General features: G+C 33.4%; 2 protein-coding genes across 2 annotated transcripts in view; one reads left to right on the top strand and one right to left on the bottom strand.

The window, feature by feature from the left end:
* Positions 1–23,101, bottom strand: part of LOC125875055 (inactive poly [ADP-ribose] polymerase RCD1-like) — a 485,870-nt gene that overhangs the window by 165,194 nt on the left and 297,575 nt on the right. The gene's annotated exons all lie outside the window — the stretch shown is intronic.
* The window catches only part of LOC125875097 (dolichol-phosphate mannose synthase subunit 2-like), a 250,508-nt gene that overhangs the window by 63,058 nt on the left and 164,349 nt on the right, over positions 1–23,101 (top strand). The gene's annotated exons all lie outside the window — the stretch shown is intronic.

Here is a 23,101-nt window from a genome sequence, read left to right as displayed (position 1 = left end):
ATGAGAAAGATGTATTTTCCCCAGGCAACACATTTGTTCATCCACAATGGAACTACATAACCAACTCACTTTTGCCACAACATTATGCTGAGCAATCAACATTCCAAAGTAATGCAGGTCAGGTGTTTGATAAATTTTCTGATAGGTCTAAAGGTGCAATACTGGAACCACACAAGGTGCGTAGGATGACCAAATATACTATTGAAACACATTTCCCTACTGATCCTGAACATCCTATTACCCCGTGTGATATGGCCAATGACCACGCTGTTACCGTGGAAAATAAAGACAAAAACGAGCTCTGTTTTCCCTTGATGCCTAATGATTTTGGGGATCTAGCATTGTGTGTGAGCGTGAAAAATGGCTTAACCCCTTGCTATTGGTTTGACACTGGCAAACATACTTCTCGGCCCAAACATAGCTTGGGAATGGGTTGCTCAGAATTTGCTACTCAAAATGCCGGTGAGCCACATCCAAGGGTTCTTGGTATCAAGATATTGGAGTCGCTAGCGGGGAACCAGTTGAGGGCTGCACGAAGGCAGAACAAATGGATGATGTTGAGTTCTACTTCTTATTTTGTGTGCAATAATTTCACGAAGGCTCTATACATCCTTTCGCCAAACACCAATTTTGGCTGGAGCATGACTCTTCAACCTTATTCTTATTTCTCACCAGGTTTCATTGTTTCTCTCACCTTTGCAAATTGTCCTTTTGACCCTGGTATACAATCCTGTGGTGCCAATGAGAATATGTTTCCAAAAAGTAGTTTTGTTTCTACTTATTTTTGCATAGTTACATTGTGGAATGAACAAATTTATGGTATTGGGCGGAAACATGTAGGCACTGATGCATCGGAACATTTTTATAGTTCCTTGGAGTTTCTCTTAGCACTCAATCATGTCAGTCTAGTGCAACATATATGGCAAAGGCAATGAAATGCACTAATTGAACACATTGGTCCAGATTGTGCTTATGTTTTTAAGCTTCAGGAAGGTAGGCAATGGAAAGGTCTTGAGCATAACCCTTCAGTGAATTTGGTGTCTCTAATTACCATCCCTTACAGAGGAGACATGGCACATATCAGTGATTTGGCTACTTCTTGGGTCATGTATTCTCCTTTTGAGTATGCAACCGTTGTTACATGTGTGAATACACAACTTATTGGTGCTAAAGTTTACACTACAATTCATGTGTTTGGAAAGAACTTGTTTGCAGGGAGTTTCAGTAATGACCAGATCATCTTTTATGTTGTTTCCAAGTTGGTGGTTGCTGCAAGAATTGTTCAAGATCACATACTATTTTTTGCTAAAATCACAGAGTTTCTCTTGACTACAATTGGTGGGGAGCTCTATACTAATATTGTTCTTGACTCGAACCTTGAGGACAAGGTTCTTATTGAGGATGGGAGTATTGTTATGAACCAACTTCGGCTTAATATCGATACCTATACGGATGCCACACAACTAGTTATTGGGCCGAAAAGAAGCAGCAAAATTAGAAGGCCTTCACAAGGAATGATTTTGGACCCAGGCCCAATTAACAACTAATTAAAAGGACGACGGATGGGAAAGAACGTTTTATGCAAATTATGTGAAGCTTTGGCTTTCTGATCCTCTCATCTCCTTTCTATGGTCTAGAATCTCATCCCCTTCTAGTTACCCTCTTCTATGTTATCTATCTATAATTAGTATGTTGTTACTTTGTTGTGGGTATTATACGTTGTAACTTGTATTCCGTAATAACAATATATATATCAGTGTTTGTGTTGAAAATTGAGTTTGTTACATTGGTGCTTTCATCCAGAGGTTTCTCTAATGGAGGACCAAAAAGTACTCAAAATTTTCGTTGATGATTCAATTCGTGATTCAATCAAAGAAATGAAGGATTCTATCTCTAAAGATCTCGCTGAATTTCGTTCTGTACTGCTGGAGGCTTTGGGGGAAAATGTTACAACCTCTTTTCAACCCCCAAACACAGTTATGGATGCTAAATTATGGCAGTTTCGAGGCGAGAATCTGGAGGCTTGGATAATCCAAGCGGAGCATTATTTTGATTTCTACAATATTGAGGAAGATCAAAAGCTTACCGTGGCATCATTCTACCTTGATGGTGAAGCATTAGACTGGTACCGATGGTTATTTAGGAACAATCAGTTAATTGATTGGCCACATTTTGCTGCTAAGGTGAGAATTCGATTTAAACCAAAAGAACTAGAATCCGTGAGAGGGAGATTCACTAATCTCGGGCAAGTAACCTACGTGAATGAGTACCAAAACCAAAACCGTTGTGAGGATATGTTGTCACGCTTCCATGAGAAAGATGTATTTTCCCCAGGCAACACATTTGTTCATCCACAATGGAACTACATAACCAACTCACTTTTGCCACAACATTATGCTGAGCAATCAACATTCCAAAGTAATGCAGGTCAGGTGTTTGATAAATTTTCTGATAGGTCTAAAGGTGCAATACTGGAACCACACAAGGTGCGTAGGATGACCAAATATACTATTGAAACACATTTCCCTACTGATCCTGAACATCCTATTACCCCGTGTGATATGGCCAATGACCACGCTGTTACCGTGGAAAATAAAGACAAAAACGAGCTCTGTTTTCCCTTGATGCCTAATGATTTTGGGGATCTAGCATTGTGTGTGAGCGTGAAAAATGGCTTAACCCCTTGCTATTGGTTTGACACTGGCAAACATACTTCTCGGCCCAAACATAGCTTGGGAATGGGTTGCTCAGAATTTGCTACTCAAAATGCCGGTGAGCCACATCCAAGGGTTCTTGGTATCAAGATATTGGAGTCGCTAGCGGGGAACCAGTTGAGGGCTGCACGAAGGCAGAACAAATGGATGATGTTGAGTTCTACTTCTTATTTTGTGTGCAATAATTTCACGAAGGCTCTATACATCCTTTCGCCAAACACCAATTTTGGCTGGAGCATGACTCTTCAACCTTATTCTTATTTCTCACCAGGTTTCATTGTTTCTCTCACCTTTGCAAATTGTCCTTTTGACCCTGGTATACAATCCTGTGGTGCCAATGAGAATATGTTTCCAAAAAGTAGTTTTGTTTCTACTTATTTTTGCATAGTTACATTGTGGAATGAACAAATTTATGGTATTGGGCGGAAACATGTAGGCACTGATGCATCGGAACATTTTTATAGTTCCTTGGAGTTTCTCTTAGCACTCAATCATGTCAGTCTAGTGCAACATATATGGCAAAGGCAATGAAATGCACTAATTGAACACATTGGTCCAGATTGTGCTTATGTTTTTAAGCTTCAGGAAGGTAGGCAATGGAAAGGTCTTGAGCATAACCCTTCAGTGAATTTGGTGTCTCTAATTACCATCCCTTACAGAGGAGACATGGCACATATCAGTGATTTGGCTACTTCTTGGGTCATGTATTCTCCTTTTGAGTATGCAACCGTTGTTACATGTGTGAATACACAACTTATTGGTGCTAAAGTTTACACTACAATTCATGTGTTTGGAAAGAACTTGTTTGCAGGGAGTTTCAGTAATGACCAGATCATCTTTTATGTTGTTTCCAAGTTGGTGGTTGCTGCAAGAATTGTTCAAGATCACATACTATTTTTTGCTAAAATCACAGAGTTTCTCTTGACTACAATTGGTGGGGAGCTCTATACTAATATTGTTCTTGACTCGAACCTTGAGGACAAGGTTCTTATTGAGGATGGGAGTATTGTTATGAACCAACTTCGGCTTAATATCGATACCTATACGGATGCCACACAACTAGTTATTGGGCCGAAAAGAAGCAGCAAAATTAGAAGGCCTTCACAAGGATTGATTTTGGACCCAGGCCCAATTAACAACTAATTAAAAGGACGACGGATGGGAAAGAACGTTTTATGCAAATTATGTGAAGCTTTGGCTTTCTGATCCTCTCATCTCCTTTCTATGGTCTAGAATCTCATCCCCTTCTAGTTACCCTCTTCTATGTTATCTATCTATAATTAGTATGTTGTTACTTTGTTGTGGGTATTATACGTTGTAACTTGTATTCCGTAATAACAATATATATATCAGTGTTTGTGTTGAAAATTGAGTTTGTTACACTGGTGCTTTCATCCAGAGGTTTCTCTAATGGAGGACCAAAAAGTACTCAAAATTTTCGTTGATGATTCAATTCGTGATTCAATCAAAGAAATGAAGGATTCTATCTCTAAAGATCTCGCTGAATTTCGTTCTGTACTGCTGGAGGCTTTGGGGGAAAATGTTACAACCTCTTTTCAACCCCCAAACACAGTTATGGATGCTAAATTATGGCAGTTTCGAGGCGAGAATCTGGAGGCTTGGATAATCCAAGCGGAGCATTATTTTGATTTCTACAATATTGAGGAAGATCAAAAGCTTACCGTGGCATCATTCTACCTTGATGGTGAAGCATTAGACTGGTACCGATGGTTATTTAGGAACAATCAGTTAATTGATTGGCCACATTTTGCTGCTAAGGTGAGAATTCGATTTAAACCAAAAGAACTAGAATCCGTGAGAGGGAGATTCACTAATCTCGGGCAAGTAACCTACGTGAATGAGTACCAAAACCAAAACCGTTGTGAGGATATGTTGTCACGCTTCCATGAGAAAGATGTATTTTCCCCAGGCAACACATTTGTTCATCCACAATGGAACTACATAACCAACTCACTTTTGCCACAACATTATGCTGAGCAATCAACATTCCAAAGTAATGCAGGTCAGGTGTTTGATAAATTTTCTGATAGGTCTAAAGGTGCAATACTGGAACCACACAAGGTGCGTAGGATGACCAAATATACTATTGAAACACATTTCCCTACTGATCCTGAACATCCTATTACCCCGTGTGATATGGCCAATGACCACGCTGTTACCGTGGAAAATAAAGACAAAAACGAGCTCTGTTTTCCCTTGATGCCTAATGATTTTGGGGATCTAGCATTGTGTGTGAGCGTGAAAAATGGCTTAACCCCTTGCTATTGGTTTGACACTGGCAAACATACTTCTCGGCCCAAACATAGCTTGGGAATGGGTTGCTCAGAATTTGCTACTCAAAATGCCGGTGAGCCACATCCAAGGGTNATCGGTACGATTGTAGCACAAGATTATAGGTAATTTATCTTGATTATGGAAACGGCATAGTTCCAACTTCTTGTGCTAGTGCATTTTGTATGTATTGAACGGAACCGAGTAGAGATAGTTGTTTTACATTGACTGACAAAACATATTCTCTAAACTATTAAATGTACTTATATTCTTAATCCTGATATAACTATTATGATCTGTATATATTTATTATCGTTTGATTTATTAAAAGGTGAGATTCTGAAATGGGTCAATATGTCTGGTAAGTTGGATGATAATAATATATATTGGTGAAATAATAAGTTAGTTGATGAAATTCATGTCTCGTTATGAGATTGATTGATATGCCTTTTTGAGAAACTTATAAGTTTTCATCGTGTCAAACCTTGCAAGTGGATTTATGAATCTGACACATGAAATAAGTTAAGTAGTGCTCTAAAGGAAATTAATCATTAAGTTAAATTCGTCAGTAATTTAATTTATTGATTAGTATCTGAAATCTTAACATAGGGAATTACATAAGTGTTTAATGGGGAATTACGAAATATAACTAGAGGAGTGCAATTACGAATTTCTAGTGGAATGATTTGTAATTTATTATGGTAAAAATAATTCAAATTAATTATTTGGAATTATTTCCATAATAGGAAGCCTCAGTAATTAATTTTGTGGTCCCTCCAGTGCCCATATTTAACTAGAACTCAGAATCTTATTTCTTAAGGGAAAAAAGAGTAGGCGTGTGTTTTCTTGTTTTTCAAGAAAACTAGATTTTCTTCTCCTTTTTGGATTGGGGAAGAAATCTCTATAAATAGAGATTCTCCTAACCTAGAGAAAAATTGATTAGTTTTCTATTCATACTTGCCCACCCAAGTATTGAGAGAGTTCAGATATGAATTTGGGATTACTGTAGAAGACCATAGTTGTTGTCTATCTTGTGGATTCGCTTGAAGGTCCGTCTAACTTGGGGATTCGCTTGAAGGTATCTGCTCACGCTTCAAGAGGTATTTATCGAATTAAATTCAACAAGTTTATGTGTTCTAGCATAAACGGTATTGATTATCTATTATTCATGTAAGCAGTAAGATTCTAGTATGCTTCCGTTGTGCATATAGTTTTCCAACACTAAATTCACAAACACTACTCCCTTCGTCCCTTTTAGTTGTCATGATTTTTTTTTAGAGTCAAACGATAAGAATTTTGACTAACATTTTACGATGTATTTTTTCACCATATTGATATGCAAAAATATTGAATTTTATATTACTTTTTCGTATAGTTTTTGAATATCTAAATTTTTAGTTTAAATATCAAATTTATGTAATCTAATTTAATATTGAAAATTAGTTAAATTGATTTTTGAAAAGCACTACATGACAACTAAAAAAGAACGGAGGGAGTAATTTCCAAGTTTTTTCCAAATATATTGGTGGCCAAATAGCTTAAAAGTAAGAAAAGACTTTGACTAAAAAGATATGATTCTTCTTTTGATCTGCTAAACGAGAAATCTTCCACAAGAGACTCCCAAATTACTATGGCAACTTGTTATATTTTTTCTTCATTAAACAAGAATCAAGATCCATAATCTATGGTAATTACGGAATCTTATTAATCATTTGACTTACTTCAAGTAGATAGCTAGCTAGCTCCATTATGTTGTATCAAAACCCAGAATGTCTGGGTATCTTAGCTTTATTGTTGAAAAAGACAAGCACAAAATAAATGTGCACGACAGGGTAATAACTGAAGAAAACCCAAGTCAAAACTTTCTCTTCTAAACTGTTTGGGTAGCAAATAAATCAACCAAGCAAGAAAAATAAATCAACAAAAGAGACATCAAATTTAACGTGAAAACCTCTTCGGTGTGAAGAGTAAAAACCACAACGCTAAAGTTTCACTAAAATCAACAAGAGTTACAAAAGTATTCTCCAAAATGGTCACCAATAAAGTGTCAAACAATGAGCAACACAACTACAAGATAGCACAAAAAACTAGAGAAATAAAAGGAGCAAAATCACTAAATCGCAGTTGTTGTTCACGAGCTAAAATCTGGAGTTACAGGATTCCAAATCACCCTCTCTCAGTTCCCAATCAAAAATTAAGTTGAAAGAAACAGGTTGTCCAAAAATCAACTCAATCGAATAAGAAATGAAGCAAGAATCGCGATTTAAAATTGGCTGCTAGAGCTTGTGCGAAAATCTGCACTTTCTCACTTTTCTCTCTATATAGTTGTTCTCTATCTCTTGTGATTCTTCTAAAATAAGACCTAAAGGAAGTTTTACATATGCATCATAATAAGACCTAAAGGAAGTGTAAGCAAAGGTTTCCTAAAATCATCATAGTAGTAGATTTGGACAGACACATTTGGGGAAGGTTCATTTGTATTTTCTTTTATTTTGGATGGTGACAGTCACATTTGTGGCTGGGAATAAATAAAGGGTCCACAGGACCACAATTCTTATAAAAAAAAAAAACATATGCATCATAATATTGGGCTTATGGACAAAGTGAGCTAGTCAAATTTGGGCTTAATTTATCCACAAAGAAAAGGAAGGAAGACCCAAAACCTTTGGACTTTTATTTATCCACATAGGAAGGGAAAAAAGCCCAAAACCCAACATTTATAAGTATAGATATGTAGGACGTTAAACAAAATTAGGTCTTAAATTAATATTCAATGTTGTTGAATCAAATACTTATATGAGCAACTTTCACATATACCAAACACAAAAATCATATTTGTATGTTATAGCTATAGTTTGCATAATTACGCTCCATAGCAAACATAAATATGCATATTTCTCTATACATATACAAAAGAAAGCAGTTGTATAATTTCGTTATACATATACAAAAGAAAGCGGTTGTATAATCTGTTTTGGTATACATATACAAAAGATCAATTGTATAATCTGTGTTTGTATAAAGCGAGACAAAAAAAAACTGGGCAGGGGAAGATCGTATTTGTATAATCATAAGTGTATAGGACAAAAATATATGCATTTATATTTGTATATACAATTTTCTCTTGCTTTATACAAATACAAACACAATGTATACATTTGTGTTTGTATAAAGTGAGAGAGGCGAGTGAGCGAGCGAGATTAGGGAGAGTGGCGAGCGAGATCTGGGAGGGGACAGAGGGGAACGAAAATATATGTATATATACAATTTTATATCGCTTTATACAAACACAAACACATTTTATACATTTGCGTTTTTGTATAAAGTGAGGGAGGTGAGTGAGCGAATGAGATCTGGGAGAGTGGCGAGCGAGATCTGGAGAGGGGAACGAAAATATATGTATATATATATATAATTTTCTGTCGCTTTATACAAGCACAAACTCATTTTATACATTTGCGTTTGTATAAAAAGTGAGAGAGGCGAGGGAGAGAACGAGAGTGGCGAGCGAGATTCACCAGGAGAGAGGCGAAATAGCAACAGTTTGCTATGGGGTACAATTAAATCAAACTATATTTATTGCATTTAATATGAATTAATAGTTTGTTATTATATACAATTTTTCCTACTTATATTCATGTTGATATTTGATAACAATGTATCGAGCAAGTATAAAATAAAATTGAAAAATATTCTATTTATCAGAATAATATAGTATCGATCATTAATTGAGACGAAAAGAGTATAACTAGTCTAAAATTACTCCATTATCACTAAATTTAAGGTCATGATGAATGAGGAAGAAGTAAATCAAGTTGTTATTCAGCTACTATTAAACTGGAGTTAAGCTCTTCTAACGAGGTGCTCATCGATCAACAGAGATATTCCTCCCCTTTATTTCTTCAATAAAAATTTGATTCAACTTGCTACCAATATATATAACTTAATTAGTTATGGACAAGTTGTAAATTAAACAATAAGCAAATATACCTTGGAGATAGGCCTATAAATTCATCGCTTCAAGAGAAGCAAAAAATTTCAATGCAGTAACATATTTTCTTATCTTCCTTCGTCTTAGTAAATAACTATTGTCATGACTCGCAATTATGCTTTCTATTTCATTGTTGCGCTTATGGTGATGTCTGGTAAATGACACTTTTCTACACTTTGGACTTTTTTTTTTTTCCATTTGATACGTACAATATGTTTAATATTGATTTTTGTTTAATTGTAGTTTATTTGGGGGCAAGAGTGATGGGATTGTTGGAAATTACTACATGCACAACGAAAACATACCAGAATCATACAACTTACATGAATAGTAGACAACACATAGTTTATGCTAGAAAATATAGAATCATTCTAGATCACATAAATTTTCTGAAATTTAATTCAAGGATTACCTCTTGAAGTGTGAGCAGATATCTTCAATCAAATCCAAAAGCTAGAACCTTCAAACAAATCCACAAGCTAGTCCACAAATTGGACGGCAGTTCTGCGGTCTTCTACAGTGATCCCAAGTTTACTTCCGAACTCTCTCAATACTTAGGTGTGCAAGTATCATATAGAAAACTTATTCACTTTTCAAGGGTTTGAAGAATCCCTATTAATAGAGATTTCTTCCTAGTCCAAGGAGGAGGAGAAACACAATCTTTCCTTAGAATAGAAAAAGACATGTACATCTCCCTTTCCTTAGAATAGAAAAAGTGATATAGTTCTCCCTTATCTTAGAATAGAGAAAGACACATACTTCTCACTTTCCTTAGAATAGAGAAAGACGCATACTTCTCCCTTTCCTTAGAATAGAGAAAGACGCATACTTCTCCCTTTCCCTTTAGAATAGATTCTGAGTTCTAGTTATAGATGACACAGTAAGGACCACAAAATTAATTACTGAGGCTTCCTATTATGGAAATAATTTCAAATAATTAATTTGAATTATTCTTACCATAATAAATTACAAATCATTCCACTAGAAATTCGTAATTGCACTTCTCTATTTATATTTCAAAATTCTCTATTAAGCACATATGTAATTCTCCATGTTAAGATTATAGATACTAATCAATAAATTAAATTACTGACGATGATCAATTTTCTTTAGAGCACTGTTTAACTTATTTCATGTGCCGGATTTATAAATCCACTTGCAAGGTTTTACACGATGAAAACTTTTAAGCTTCTCAAAAAGGCATATCATCAATCTCTACATCGAGACATGGATTCTGTCAACTAACTTATTATTTCACCAATATATATAGAAAAAAATACATAAAATCCTCCCTGAACATGGCAGCAAAACTTACTTTAGCACTTTAACTTTACATATAATTATTTACCCCCCTAATTTCATTTCAAGTGAATTTAAATCCACCCTAAGTTTATAAGACCAGTCTCACAATGGCAAGTGTATTCCACACGTGTCATGTCATCGACACGTCACTGCCATGTCAGTGCCACATTGATAATTATTTAAATTTTGAGTTTTTTATTCCTTTTTTGTTTTCTTAATTCACAATTTTAGAAAGGAAAAAAGAAAAATAAAATTAATCCAAGATTATAAAAAAGAAGAATAAAAAGTAAAAAATTCTCAAAAAAGATCAAACTCCACAAATCCAAAATTCTCAAAGCCATTTTCAATAAAAAAAAATCAATCTTTAAGGCACATTAATAAGTTGTTGAGTTTTTTCAATTTTTTCGTTGTTCATCACATCTAAAAATAAGTGAGAATAATTTGAATTTAGTGATGGAAAATAAATGGGGGTATGAAGAAGGAGAAGGAGAAGGAGAAGAAGAAGAAGATAGTGGAGTTCGAAAAAAGAAGAAAGAGAGGTGCGGATGGAGGGTTTGAAGAAGGAGAAATAGGGTGAAGGTGAAGGATTTCGAAGAAAGAAAAAGAAAATAGAGAGTTCGAAAAAGAAAATGAGAAGGTGGTGCAGGTGGTGGTTGAGGGTGGCAAGGGGTGGTGGGGTGTGAGGAAGAAAAAGGGCTAGGGTTGTTGGTGAATAGGGGTGGTGGGGTGTGAGGAAGATGAAGGGAAAAATTCTTATTGGCTGAAACGAAAATAAAAGTAGCCCAATTATTTTTGTCTCTTTAATTTTTAACTTTTTACACGCTTTTTTTTTATTATTTGCCACATCAGCCATTAAGGGGGTATTTAATTCACTTGAAAGTTGTTTAGGGGGGTATTTGAATGCCCATGTAGTTAAAGTATTAAAGTAAGTTTTGCAGCCAAGTTCAGGGGGGATTTGATGTATTTCCTCGTATATATATTATCATCATCCAATCTACTAGGTATATTGACCCATCTTAGAATCTCACATTTCAATAAATCAAAATGATAATTAACATATACCGATCATAATAGTTATATCAGGATTAAGAATATAAGTATATTTAATAGTTTAGAGAATATGCTTTGTCAGTCAGTCTAAAACAACTATCTCTACTCGATCCCGTTCAATACATACAAAATGCACTAGCACAAGAAGTTGAAACTATATCATTCTCATAATCAAGATAAACTACATATAATATAGTGGTACAATTGTACCAATGGCATGTCCAATTCTCATATTAGATTCTGAGCAAAAAACTTTATACTTATAAGATCCAATGATTTAATCATTTGTGTATAAGCTTAAACTCTATACACTGAATCATCTACTATATAAGTAAAGAGACACCATAAACGAATATAAGATCTATTAAAAATGAATAAATAATTATTCTATAATAAATACTATATCTAAACACATGGTTAATAGTATATATTTCAACAGGGATATTCTAGTGTTTGTGGTGGATACTGTCAGCACGACCTTGATGGTTGGGATAAGAACTACTGTCCCCGTTGTAACTATGATCCTGTAAAGCTTACCTACAACTGTGGCAAATAAAGGATCATTCTTCATTTCCACTTTCTTTTATAAAGTGAAACGTGCCCTTGACTTACTAGAATCAGTCAAAATTCAACAAACTCATCCTCTGTCAAGCTAAGGTTAAAGGTGTGCCAAACAATAGCTAGCTAAGGTGTGCCAACCCTAACACAACTCATTTACTACCTGACATCATCTCTTATTGTACTAGTTAAATATTATTACCTCTTTTGTCAACTAATGGGATTTATCTTTCCCTTTTTTCTTACATAAAGTTCATTCAACTTGGTACAAACTACAAATATAGCTTAGTTAGAAACTAGAAATATGGGGGTGTGTGGGGAGAGACCTATAAATTCACTGGCTTTCACGAAGACAAAAAATTACACTGCAATTAATTCACTTATCTTACTAATTATTCTATTGTCATTGCTCGCAGTTATGCTTTCTATTTCACTATTGTGCTTTTAATGATGTCTGGTAAATAACATTTTCCTATATATTCCTTCCTCTTTATTACATATATTTAAACATTCGAACTCTGACATAACATATTGTTTGTTTAATGGATTGTACAGTTTATTTGGGTGAGTTTTCAAGAAGTGGTATGAGAGAAACATCGCTAACTGTAACAGAACCCAAATCGAAACCGAATGTTTATAACATGATGGTTGGTTGCAATGGAAATTGTCTACAGTCAAGTCAATGTACAACTAAGTCATGTCGTCGTTGTCTCTACAATGCTGTTAGACGAACCTATAGTTGCCGTCCGTAAATGATCATTCATGGCCAACACAATATATATGAATTATGTTGTTTCTATGTTCTAAGTGTGAGATGATTATTGTCTTTGCTTTTGTTGTTTTCCTTTCTCATTTCAGTTTGTATGTGGGTGTGAAGAAAATAAATAAAACGACTAATTAAGTTCTGTTTCTAACAATAATCAGGACAATTGAAAGAAGAACACAAGATTTGTGGAAATTTTCTCTGTCTTAATTCTGCCTCCATTACATTCCTTTATACAATCTATTAAGCTCTACTGTGCAAATAGGAAAAAAAGGACTAAAAGGACTAAAAGCTAATTACAAAATAAAATAACAACCTGTACCTGAACTAGACACCTCACACTATTCTAGAAACTGCTAAGGAAAATACAACTGGATCCTTATTCAAAATGGGCCAGCTTCTAGCTGCAGATGAAAGCCCAAGCATTTAGGCCCTATCATTATTTCATCGGCATTTATTTCATTAGTCCAAATACTCTTCTGAATGTATATTCATTTCCGACACAAACAAAAGATAAGTTCACATCATTCTCTGTCGGAGGCATCAATGGATGGCTTGTCTGTAACACAATGTCGTATGTAATATTATTATATCAAGATGAGTTGCGTTGGCCTCCCTGCTTCTTCAGTATTTGTAATTTTAATTTTGAATAGAACTATAGATCTTGGCCAATATTAAACCATGCTTCTATTGTTAAAAGGAAAAGGGTCAAAAATATCCTTAAACTATCCGAAATAACTTTATTTACCTTTGAACTATACTTCGGCTCAAAACTACCCTTCCCATCAAACTATTAGGTCAAAAGTACCCTTCTTATTAACGGAAGTTGTTAAATGCCATGTGGATGCCACATTGCACACCAATAGGGTTCCACTGCCAAAGTTACTTAATGAAGAGAAGGGTGTGTGACGAATTGAATCTATTGGCGTGCAATGTGGCATCCACATGACATTTAACAACTTTCGTGTAGTTTTGAGCCGAAATATAGTTTAAGGGTAAATATGAGCTATTTCGAATAGTTTAAGGGTATTTATGACCCTTTTCCGTTGTTTAAATTGTTAAGCATCCTGGACAATAATTCAGCTGGCAGAGTAAAAAGAACAAAAAGGGTCAAAAATATTCCTAAATTATGGTAATAAATTGAGTAAAAATACCCTTAGTTATTAGTTTTGGTTAATAAATACCCTATTATTACTTAATGAGTCAAAAATGTCATTTTTAAAATAAATATATTAGTGTTTCTTTTTCTTTTTAAACAAATTTTAGTCCTGATAAAAATAATATTATTAAAGAACTCAAAACTCTTGTTTCTTTTCTTTTAAAATCACTTTAACTAATAAATAAGTGAAAAATATTTTTTTTATTTATCTAATTTCGGAAAAGGGTAAAATATATCCTTGCACTATTCGAAATAGCTCAAGTTTACCCTTTAATATTTGTTTTTGGTATAACAAAAATGTCCTTTTCGTCTATTTTTTGGACCAAAAATGCCCTCCAAACTAACTGATGTCCACATCAGTAATTTATCGTTAACATGGCCGTCGAGTCTGGCGAAAAAAAGTTGAGCTATTTCTAATAGTTCAAGGGAAATTTTGCTCCTTTTTTTTTTTGGTTAAAATGGAGTGTCATATGACTTATATGGACATCCATTTATTCAGAGAGCATTTGTAGTCCAAAAAATAGATGGAATGGGTATTTTTTAGGGAAAATGCACAAGTACCCCCCCAGCCTATGCCCGAAATCCCACAGACACACCTAACCTTTACTAAGGTCCTATTACCCCCTCGAACTTATTTTTTAATTAATTTTCTACCCCTTTTGGTCCTACGTGGCACTACTCTTGTGGGCCCAGCACGTGTTGACAAATTTTTCAAAATAGTGCCATGTAGGGTCAAAAGGGGTAGAAAATTAATTAAAAAATAAGTTTGGGGGGGTAATAGGACCTTAGTAAAGGTTAGGTGTGTCTCTGAGATTTCGGGCATAGGCTGGGGGGGTACTTATGCATTTTCCCTTTTTTATACCAAAAGCAAATGAAGAATAAATGTGAGCTATTTCGAATAGTTCAAGGATAATTTTGACATTTTTTCAATCTAATATTAGTTTCAATGGCTCCAAGTATCTAGCATTTCGCCACAAATTTTTAAATATTTTTGGCAAGTTATTTTGGGTGAAGTTTCATGTAACATCTCGCAATTTGAAATAACTAGGAAGAAGCTTATAATTGGAAATAGTCATTTTTGGAAAGAATTAAAAATTTGGAAATTTATCAAGTAAGGAAAAGTTGAGTTTTGGTCAACTTCAAACGGCCATAATTCCTAGCTCAGGATGAGTTAGGTGTACTTCCAGATATGGTTGCAAATCTCGTGGAAGGATCTTTCCAACGCCGCTGAGTTTGCGGAAATCCGAGTTCGTATGAGTGAGTTATCCCCTTTGGAAGTTGGGCTGTTAGAATAAGGAAAGTCCAATCCGGATTTTTAAAGGGTAATTTGGTCTTTTCCATACCCTTTTATTTCAATTCGTTTATTTTTGTAATTAATTAGGGGCCTAAGCTGAATTAGATCAATTTACGCTTTTGGAAGAAAGGTTAGAGTTCTGAGAGAAGAGAAAAGAAAAGAAGAAAGAAGAAGAATCGCCAAGATCGTCGAAGTTTAACTTGTGGAATTCGTCGGGAGTGATCCCTACAAGGTATGTGAGATCTTTTCGTGTTGAGTTAGTTCACCCACACACCAACTTGTTTCAATCCAATTGTTTTGAGTTGTTTACATGTTGAAGAAGTAAGGTTCTTGAAGAACAAATTGTAGAATTCTTGTTGGTTGAGTTGTTAATTTCCTAGTGTTGATTTGATTCGTGTTTCTGGGTTGTTTTTCGAGTTGAATCCATTGGGTATTGAGGGTACTAATGATCCTAAGTGTTTGGGGAAAGAACCATAGAAGTTTAGACGGTTTAGAGATGAAAAACGAAGGAGAAAAGTCAAAGTTTGTTGGGCAAGGGGTTGGGGCACCGCGTCTCTCAGAGCGCCCCACTTCAAAGTCTGAAGTTTGGCCTCTGGGGCGACGCACCAGCCAGAGCGCCATAACTTTACCTCTGAAGTTTGTGCTCTGGCGCCCCACGCCTCTCAGAGCGCCAAAGACTCAAGTTCTCCCCGTTCGTTCCCCATCTTTTCGTACTAGTTTCCAAGCGATGTACCTACGTTTTCTAGTTGATTTCAACACTCTAAGGTACATCTAAACATCATGAAATCATCCATAAACATGAGATCATGAACCTTGAATCCATAATCCAATTCAGGGAAAGTTAAAATCAAAGTCAAAGAAGTTAAGAGTAAAGTCTAGAAGTTAAGAAGCAAGTCAAAGCAAAGTTTCTTATAGTTTTCAAGAGATTTTATTAAACGTTTAAACTTCGTTTTAAGGCTCAAGTTTCAAGTAAAGTAAAGAGTAAAGAGTTGAGTTCATTTCTCAAAAGTTATTAGCGAACTAAGTATTCCCAAAGAAATTTATAAATGTTTTTCACATTTGAGCAATAAAGGAACTATGATTTTTCAAAGAGCCTTCGGGCTAGTTTTCAGAAAAGAGAAATAGCTTTCTAAATGAAGCGAGCAGGAAAACTGAGATTTCCAAGATAGCCTTTGAGCTAAGTTTTTTAGCACTAATCTCAAATCACAGAAGAAGTATGTTTTTAAACATAAAGAACTAAGTATATTTTTGGGAGTAGTATTGAGCACCGATATGGAGATGCGAGCTCATATTAACTCAAATCTCCATAAACCATGTAGCCATCATGGGTAGAAAATCATACTTTTTAGATGAATCATTTTCACATAGACTAGTGGATCCACTTAGTGAGTTCGCTTTCTATATCATGGCAAGGTATAGGATGGGCCTCGGCAGCGTGAGGTAAAGCGATGTATCATCACTATAGTAGTAGTAGCATAGTTCCTCAAGGGGTTCTGCTTAGTGTGAATGGGGGTATGAGACTTCATTCATGCATTGCACAAGTAGACTTTGAGAGGGAACATGGTTTGTCTTTTTATGATATTATGATTATGAATTGACAACATGTTTTCAACAGTTTTCTTTATATTGCGCTTGTTTTAAACTGCTTTATAATGAAATAAGTTTATTTAAGTATTCAGGAATTGAGAAGAGCCAAGGTAAGTGTTTCTTTCATAATCTCTTTCGAGCCTATGTTGTTTTAGCATTCCAACTCGCATACTCGTACATTTAATGTACTGATGCCAATTGGCCTGCATCGTATTATGATGCAGACACAGGTAACTAGGATCGGCATCCGGCGCATTCATTGATCCAGTGAGCAGTTCAGAGTCTGTTGGTGAGCCTCTTTGCATTCCAGAGGACTCATTTACATTGCTTTCAGTTTTAGTATTAGTTCATTAGGATATCGTAGGCCTGTCCCGACATCCACCTCAGTTGTTTAGAGGCTTCATAGATAGTCAGACAGTCAGTTAGTTAATTCAGTTCTCTTTACTCTTCATTTCATAAGTTAAAGACTTGAGTTTGCCTTAATGGCCAGTTGAATGTTCCTTTATAACATTCTAGTTACTTCTTAAATGCGTATATGATGAGTTAAGTCTTCCGTTGATTTAAAAAGTCAGGCCAACGGTTCGCTTGAGGCCAACAATAGTCTTCGAGTGCCGACCACGTCCAGGGTGTAGGCTCGGGGAGTGTCATTTCATATGTGTTAGGTAATAGATTTTGGGAGAAATATTTTTTAAAAAAAAATATGATTTATACCTATTAAGTTCTAAAAATTATTAAAATTACTCATAAATTTGTATTATTATTTTATAATAAACATGTTCTGTTGAAAAAATAACCTTATAACTCAATTGATGACAATCAACAACAATATGGGCAACACCACTACAATATTTGCATACTCAACCATGTTACTAATTTAGGATAAATTATAACACATTAAAACAAGTTATTCTTTTTAATAGAGTTGATTGTAGATAAATATTTATTGGGATTAATAGATTATGGATATTTTTATCAAATATAAAGTTTGGGACAATTTTTAAAAATTACCAAATTAATACTAGAATTTGGCCCAAATTCTAGTTTTTTTTAGAACTTGGAAACTTGGATGTTTGCCAAATATATTTGTCAAATATTAATAAGTTATATGATCAAACATTGTTAAAGAATGATAAAAGTCTACATTGGTGGTTAATGAGATCGTGGACTCCTTATAAGGCTTGTACAATCTTCCGCCCTTTGAGCTAGCTTTTGGGGTGTGAGTAAAGTCAAAGACCTAATTTCACATGGTATCTCACCCAATGTTAGAGCCCCCAAAATCAACATTGTCCATGCACCAGATGCTAAGCACTGGGCATGAGGTGGGATGTTATAAAATGACAAAAGTCTCACATTAGTGGTTAATGAGATCGATAGACTCCTTATAAGGCTTAGAAAATCCTCCTCTCTTTGAGCTAACTTTTGGGTTAGGCCCATGAATTAATTTCACAAACACTACTCCCTCCGTCCCCTTTTGGGTGTCATGGTTTCCTTTTTTAGAGTCAAACGATAAAAAATTTGACCAACATTTTACGATGTATATGCAAAAAAATTGAAGTTTATATTACTTTTCGTATAGTTTTTGAATATCTAAACTTTTAGTTTAAGATATCAAATTTATGTAATCTAATTTAACATTAGGAATTAGTCAAATTGACTTTCGAAAAACATGACAACTAAAAAGGGACGAAAAAAGTAATTTCCAAGTTTTTTCCAAATATATTGGCTTTTTAAGTACAGATTTGCAGGATATTGAACAAAACTAAGTCTTAAATTAATATTGAAGTGTATATTATTACTATATATTAGAAGAGTCTAGGATTTACTACCATTGTTCCAATTAAATCATTACAAATGTCCAATACTTACTATATAAAATATATAAATGGGCCCCACCTCCTTCCACTTAAATAATATTTTTCAACCTTATCATGGTAAAAGTTGAATTTATTATCCTTTTCATTTAATTTTATATGATATTATTTTTTTCTATAAAATCATTATATATGTTTTAATAATTTAAATTTCAAAAACATTATAATTTAACTTTAAAGATTTTATTTTATCAAAATCTTGTACATTGAAATATATAGTTATGAATTTAAAATATTTTTAAAATCATATAAAAATTTCAATAACTTCTCAAATTCCATAATATAACACTTAAATACTACATATTATATATTAATTACTATACTATAAATGACTTAAATACTCCATATTATCTATTACAATAATTAACAATTATTTGACACTTTAAATTCTATCAATGCCATATAAATTAGGATAAAAAACCTAACATATAATATTTAAATATATTTAAAAATAATATAAGTAATACTATACATTACAATAATTAACAGCTTAATTATTTAAAACTTATATAAAAAATTTAATTGACTCTCTAAATTCTATTGGTACCACATAAAATAGATTATATAATAAACATATATTGTTTGAAATTGACGAAAAAGAAACAATAAATTACAATAATTAATAAAAAAAAAAGTCCACTCCAAAAAATCTATCAATTAACAACATATATTGTTTGAAATTGACGAAAAAGAAACTATAAATTACAATAATTAACAAAATAAATCTCTCGACTCCAACAAATCTATCAATTAATGCCACATAAATTGGGACATGGCAAATAACATATATTATTAAAAAATTAGGTTCAAAATGTACTAAAAAATACAATAATTAACAACTTAATATATTAAAGAGACATATAAAAAAGGGTTAATATTTGAAATTCTGCATCTGCCACATAAATTAGAACAAAGAGAGTAATAAATATTATTTTCAAAATTATGTTAAAAAAAAGTACTACAAATCACAATAGCTAACAATTTAAAATATTTTTAAAATCATATAAAAATTTCAATAACTTCTCAAATTCCATAATATGACATAAATTTAAAAAAAAAGTGTTATAAATCATAATAAATAGTACAATATTTAAACTACTTTAAAAGCATTATAAATTGTAATAAATAATACAACAATTTAAATTACTTAAAATTTAACGACTTAAAAATATTTTTTTAAATGTATTAAAATTTTGGTTAATTGTCAAAACTTTACATGTGCCACATAAATTGGGACATGGACAGTCACACATATTTTTTTAAAAAAATTACATTAAAAGTATTCTATCAATTAACAACATATATTGTTTGAAATTGACGAAAAAGAAACTATAAATTACAATAATTAACAAAATAAATCTCTCGAGTCCAACAAATCTATCAATTAATGTCACATAAATTGGGGCATGGCAAATAACATATATTATTAAAAAATTAGGTTCAAAATGTACAATAAAATACAATAATTAACAACTTAATATATTAAAGAGACATATAAAAAATGCTTAATATTTAAAATTCTACGTTTGCCACATAAATTAGAACAAACAGAGTAATAAATATTTTTTTCAAAATTATGTTAAAAAAAAGTACTACAAATCACAATAGCTAAAAATTTAAAATATTTTTAAAATCATATAAAAATTTCAATAACTTCTCAAATTCCATAATATGACATAAATTAAAATAAATATATATATATATCTTTAGCTATTAAACTGGAGTTAAGCTCTTCTACCGAGGAGCTTATCCTCCCCTTTATTTCTTCAATAAAAATTTGATTTAACTTGCTACCAATATATATATATATATATATATATATATATATATAACTTAATTAGTTATGGACAGGTTGTAAATTAGATAAGAAAATATATTTTCTTATCTATAAATTCATTGCCCTTCATAAGAATTAAGCAAACAAATTGCACTGCAATAACATATTTTCTTATCTTTCTTCGTCTTAGTAAATAACTATATATTGTCATGACTCGCAATTATGCTTTCTATTTCATTGGTGATATCTGGTAAATGACATTTTTCTGCACTTGAACTCTTTCTTTTTTTAACCATTTGATACGTATATGTTTAATATTGATTTTGTTTTTATTAATTGTAGTTTATTTGGGTGATGAATTGCCAAGAGTGATGGGTTATCCTAGTGTTTGTGGTGGATACTGTCAGCACGACCGTGATTGTTGGGATAGGAATTACTGTCCCCGTTGTAACTATGATCCTGTAAAGCTTACCTACTACTGTGGCAAATAAAGGATCATATATATATTCTTCATCACCAGATATATATGGTATGGGTAATGTTTCTCTACTTTTAATTTTCAATAAACTCTATCGTTATCAACGTCTCGATTTCCTTTTTATTTTTATATATAGTGTGTATGTCCCATTATTAAGGAGTTCCAAGTAGACACTATAGGAACTACTTTCGCTATTAAAAATAACTAGTATTGCTTGTAATATTGGCGAACAAATGACCCTTAATTATGTACTGGGACAAACCGGAAACAATGTATTTTAACTTGCCTAAGTTAATATAATATCTCCAGTTTTACCAAAAAAAAATACTTGTCTAATCATTTCTTAATAAATGATTAAAGATTGTTAAACCAACTACTTACTCATCCTAATTCCTCAATTGAGGTCTCTTTTATTGGGTATTTACCAACTAAAGATTTCTTTTTTCATCCAGCGTTCAATATTCGCATTGCCGCCCGACTATTCTCAATTCACACGACGTAAGACCCAATTCTGAGGGAAGCGCTCCCAACCAAGGATCTAAACATTGTTATACATGGTAAGTTTTCAAAATAGTAGGAAGTAGAAAAATCACCTTGAACTTCGTTAGTCCTTTGAATCCCGGATGAAAATCTAGAATCATGTGTTAGTTTGGAGTTGATTTGAAATTTTGATAATTTAACAAACTTCCGAATCTAACAAGGGATTCGGTCGAGGAAAGACCGCGTACGTGAAAAAGAGAAAAGGCAACTGTCTAAAAGCTGCCAAATGGCTAGTGCATGTCTTTTCATAGCAGCAAGCTCAGCCAATGGCTTTGTCCCAAGGGTTTGTGTCTATTTTATATTAGTCTCCTCTCCAAAGACACAACCTAAATTTTGGCAAATAAACTTTTGAATTCTGAGTTGGTGGCTAGAGTCAGTCTTGTTGGGTTCTTGAAGTCTAGATCAACTAGAGCTAGTTGGTTTAGTTGACAATAGAGCTATTGCTTAGTTTCCTTTGTAGTAGAGTTGCTACAATAAGGAGGAAGGGATTAAGAGTTCAATATAGGGGCGGAGCTACCCTTGCCCGAGGGGTGTCAAGCGACACCTCTTCATCGGAAAATTACGTTGTCTAGGTAAGTCAAATTCTGATTTTATACCTATATATATTAGAATTGACACTACTAAACCAAGTTGAAGGGTTGGTTCAGCGGTTCAGGGGCTACAAAGTTCCGCCTTGTCATTGACCTAGGTGTGGGGAGTTTGAACCTTGCTGAAGTACATTTTTTTTAAAGGCTTTCAGCGTTTTTTTTTTTTTACTTTTTAGACAACTGTAACTTTTTTGTCTTTAGTTTTTAGATAGCTAAACGTTTTTTTCCTCCAATTTTTAAACCATTGACTTAAATTAAGTTTACTTTAATATTTTATTTTTTTAAAAGAAATAAAATACACTTTAGGGATTTAGAGTCTAGGGATTAAACAAATCCCCAATTCCAAAATCAAAAGTTTTGAAGAGGAAGAGTCCAAAAGAGTCGTCTTAGTTCGCTGATTGCGTCATGCAGTCGTCTTCAGACTTCAATCGCCATTGCTCAGCGTCAATCTACGTCCTGGTCATGGCAACGGTAAGTTCCTACTTTCTTACACCTTGTATGTATTTTCCTCGTCCAATTTGTTGATGGCAGCCATCATAATGCTCTATTTATATTTACTTGTTTTGTTTAGGATTGATTTATCGTTTGCAATTATATATTTTTCTCATGAAATTTTTGTTTTACAATTTAGTCTAAAAAATCAGTGAAGAACTATTTTTTCCAAGTACCAAAATCAAATTTGGCTTCTAATAGTCAACTTACACGGGAAGAAATTGCCAACCAATCAGAAGTACCACTCCATTCTTCTTAAAGACAAGAAATTGATCTAAATTCTTTAGAATTTGATCCAGCGAAAAGGACTCCAATCTTGAACTATCATCCAAATGATCGTGATGTAATTAGGAGAGCATACCTCCGACAAAGTCCTTGTCAACCTGAGAATCATATTTTTCCTCAAACATACTTTTATGGAGATATGCGTCGTTTTAATCCTGAATAGTTTAAAGAGTATCATGATTGGTTGGAATAAAGTATAACAAATGATGCAGCATATTGTTTGAATTGTTATTTGTTTAAAGATGATAACATTCATCAAGGTAGAGGTGAAGTATTTTCTACTGTAGGGTTTAAGAGTTGGAATAAGAAGAAAAGTTTTAAGCAACATATTGGTGGGTCGAATAGCACTCATAATCAGGCA

Source organism: Solanum stenotomum, chromosome 8 (assembly GCF_019186545.1).
Source record: "Solanum stenotomum isolate F172 chromosome 8, ASM1918654v1, whole genome shotgun sequence".
In the NCBI taxonomy this organism is placed as follows: domain Eukaryota; kingdom Viridiplantae; phylum Streptophyta; class Magnoliopsida; order Solanales; family Solanaceae; genus Solanum; species Solanum stenotomum.
This window is presented reverse-complemented; position numbering and strand designations above follow the sequence as displayed.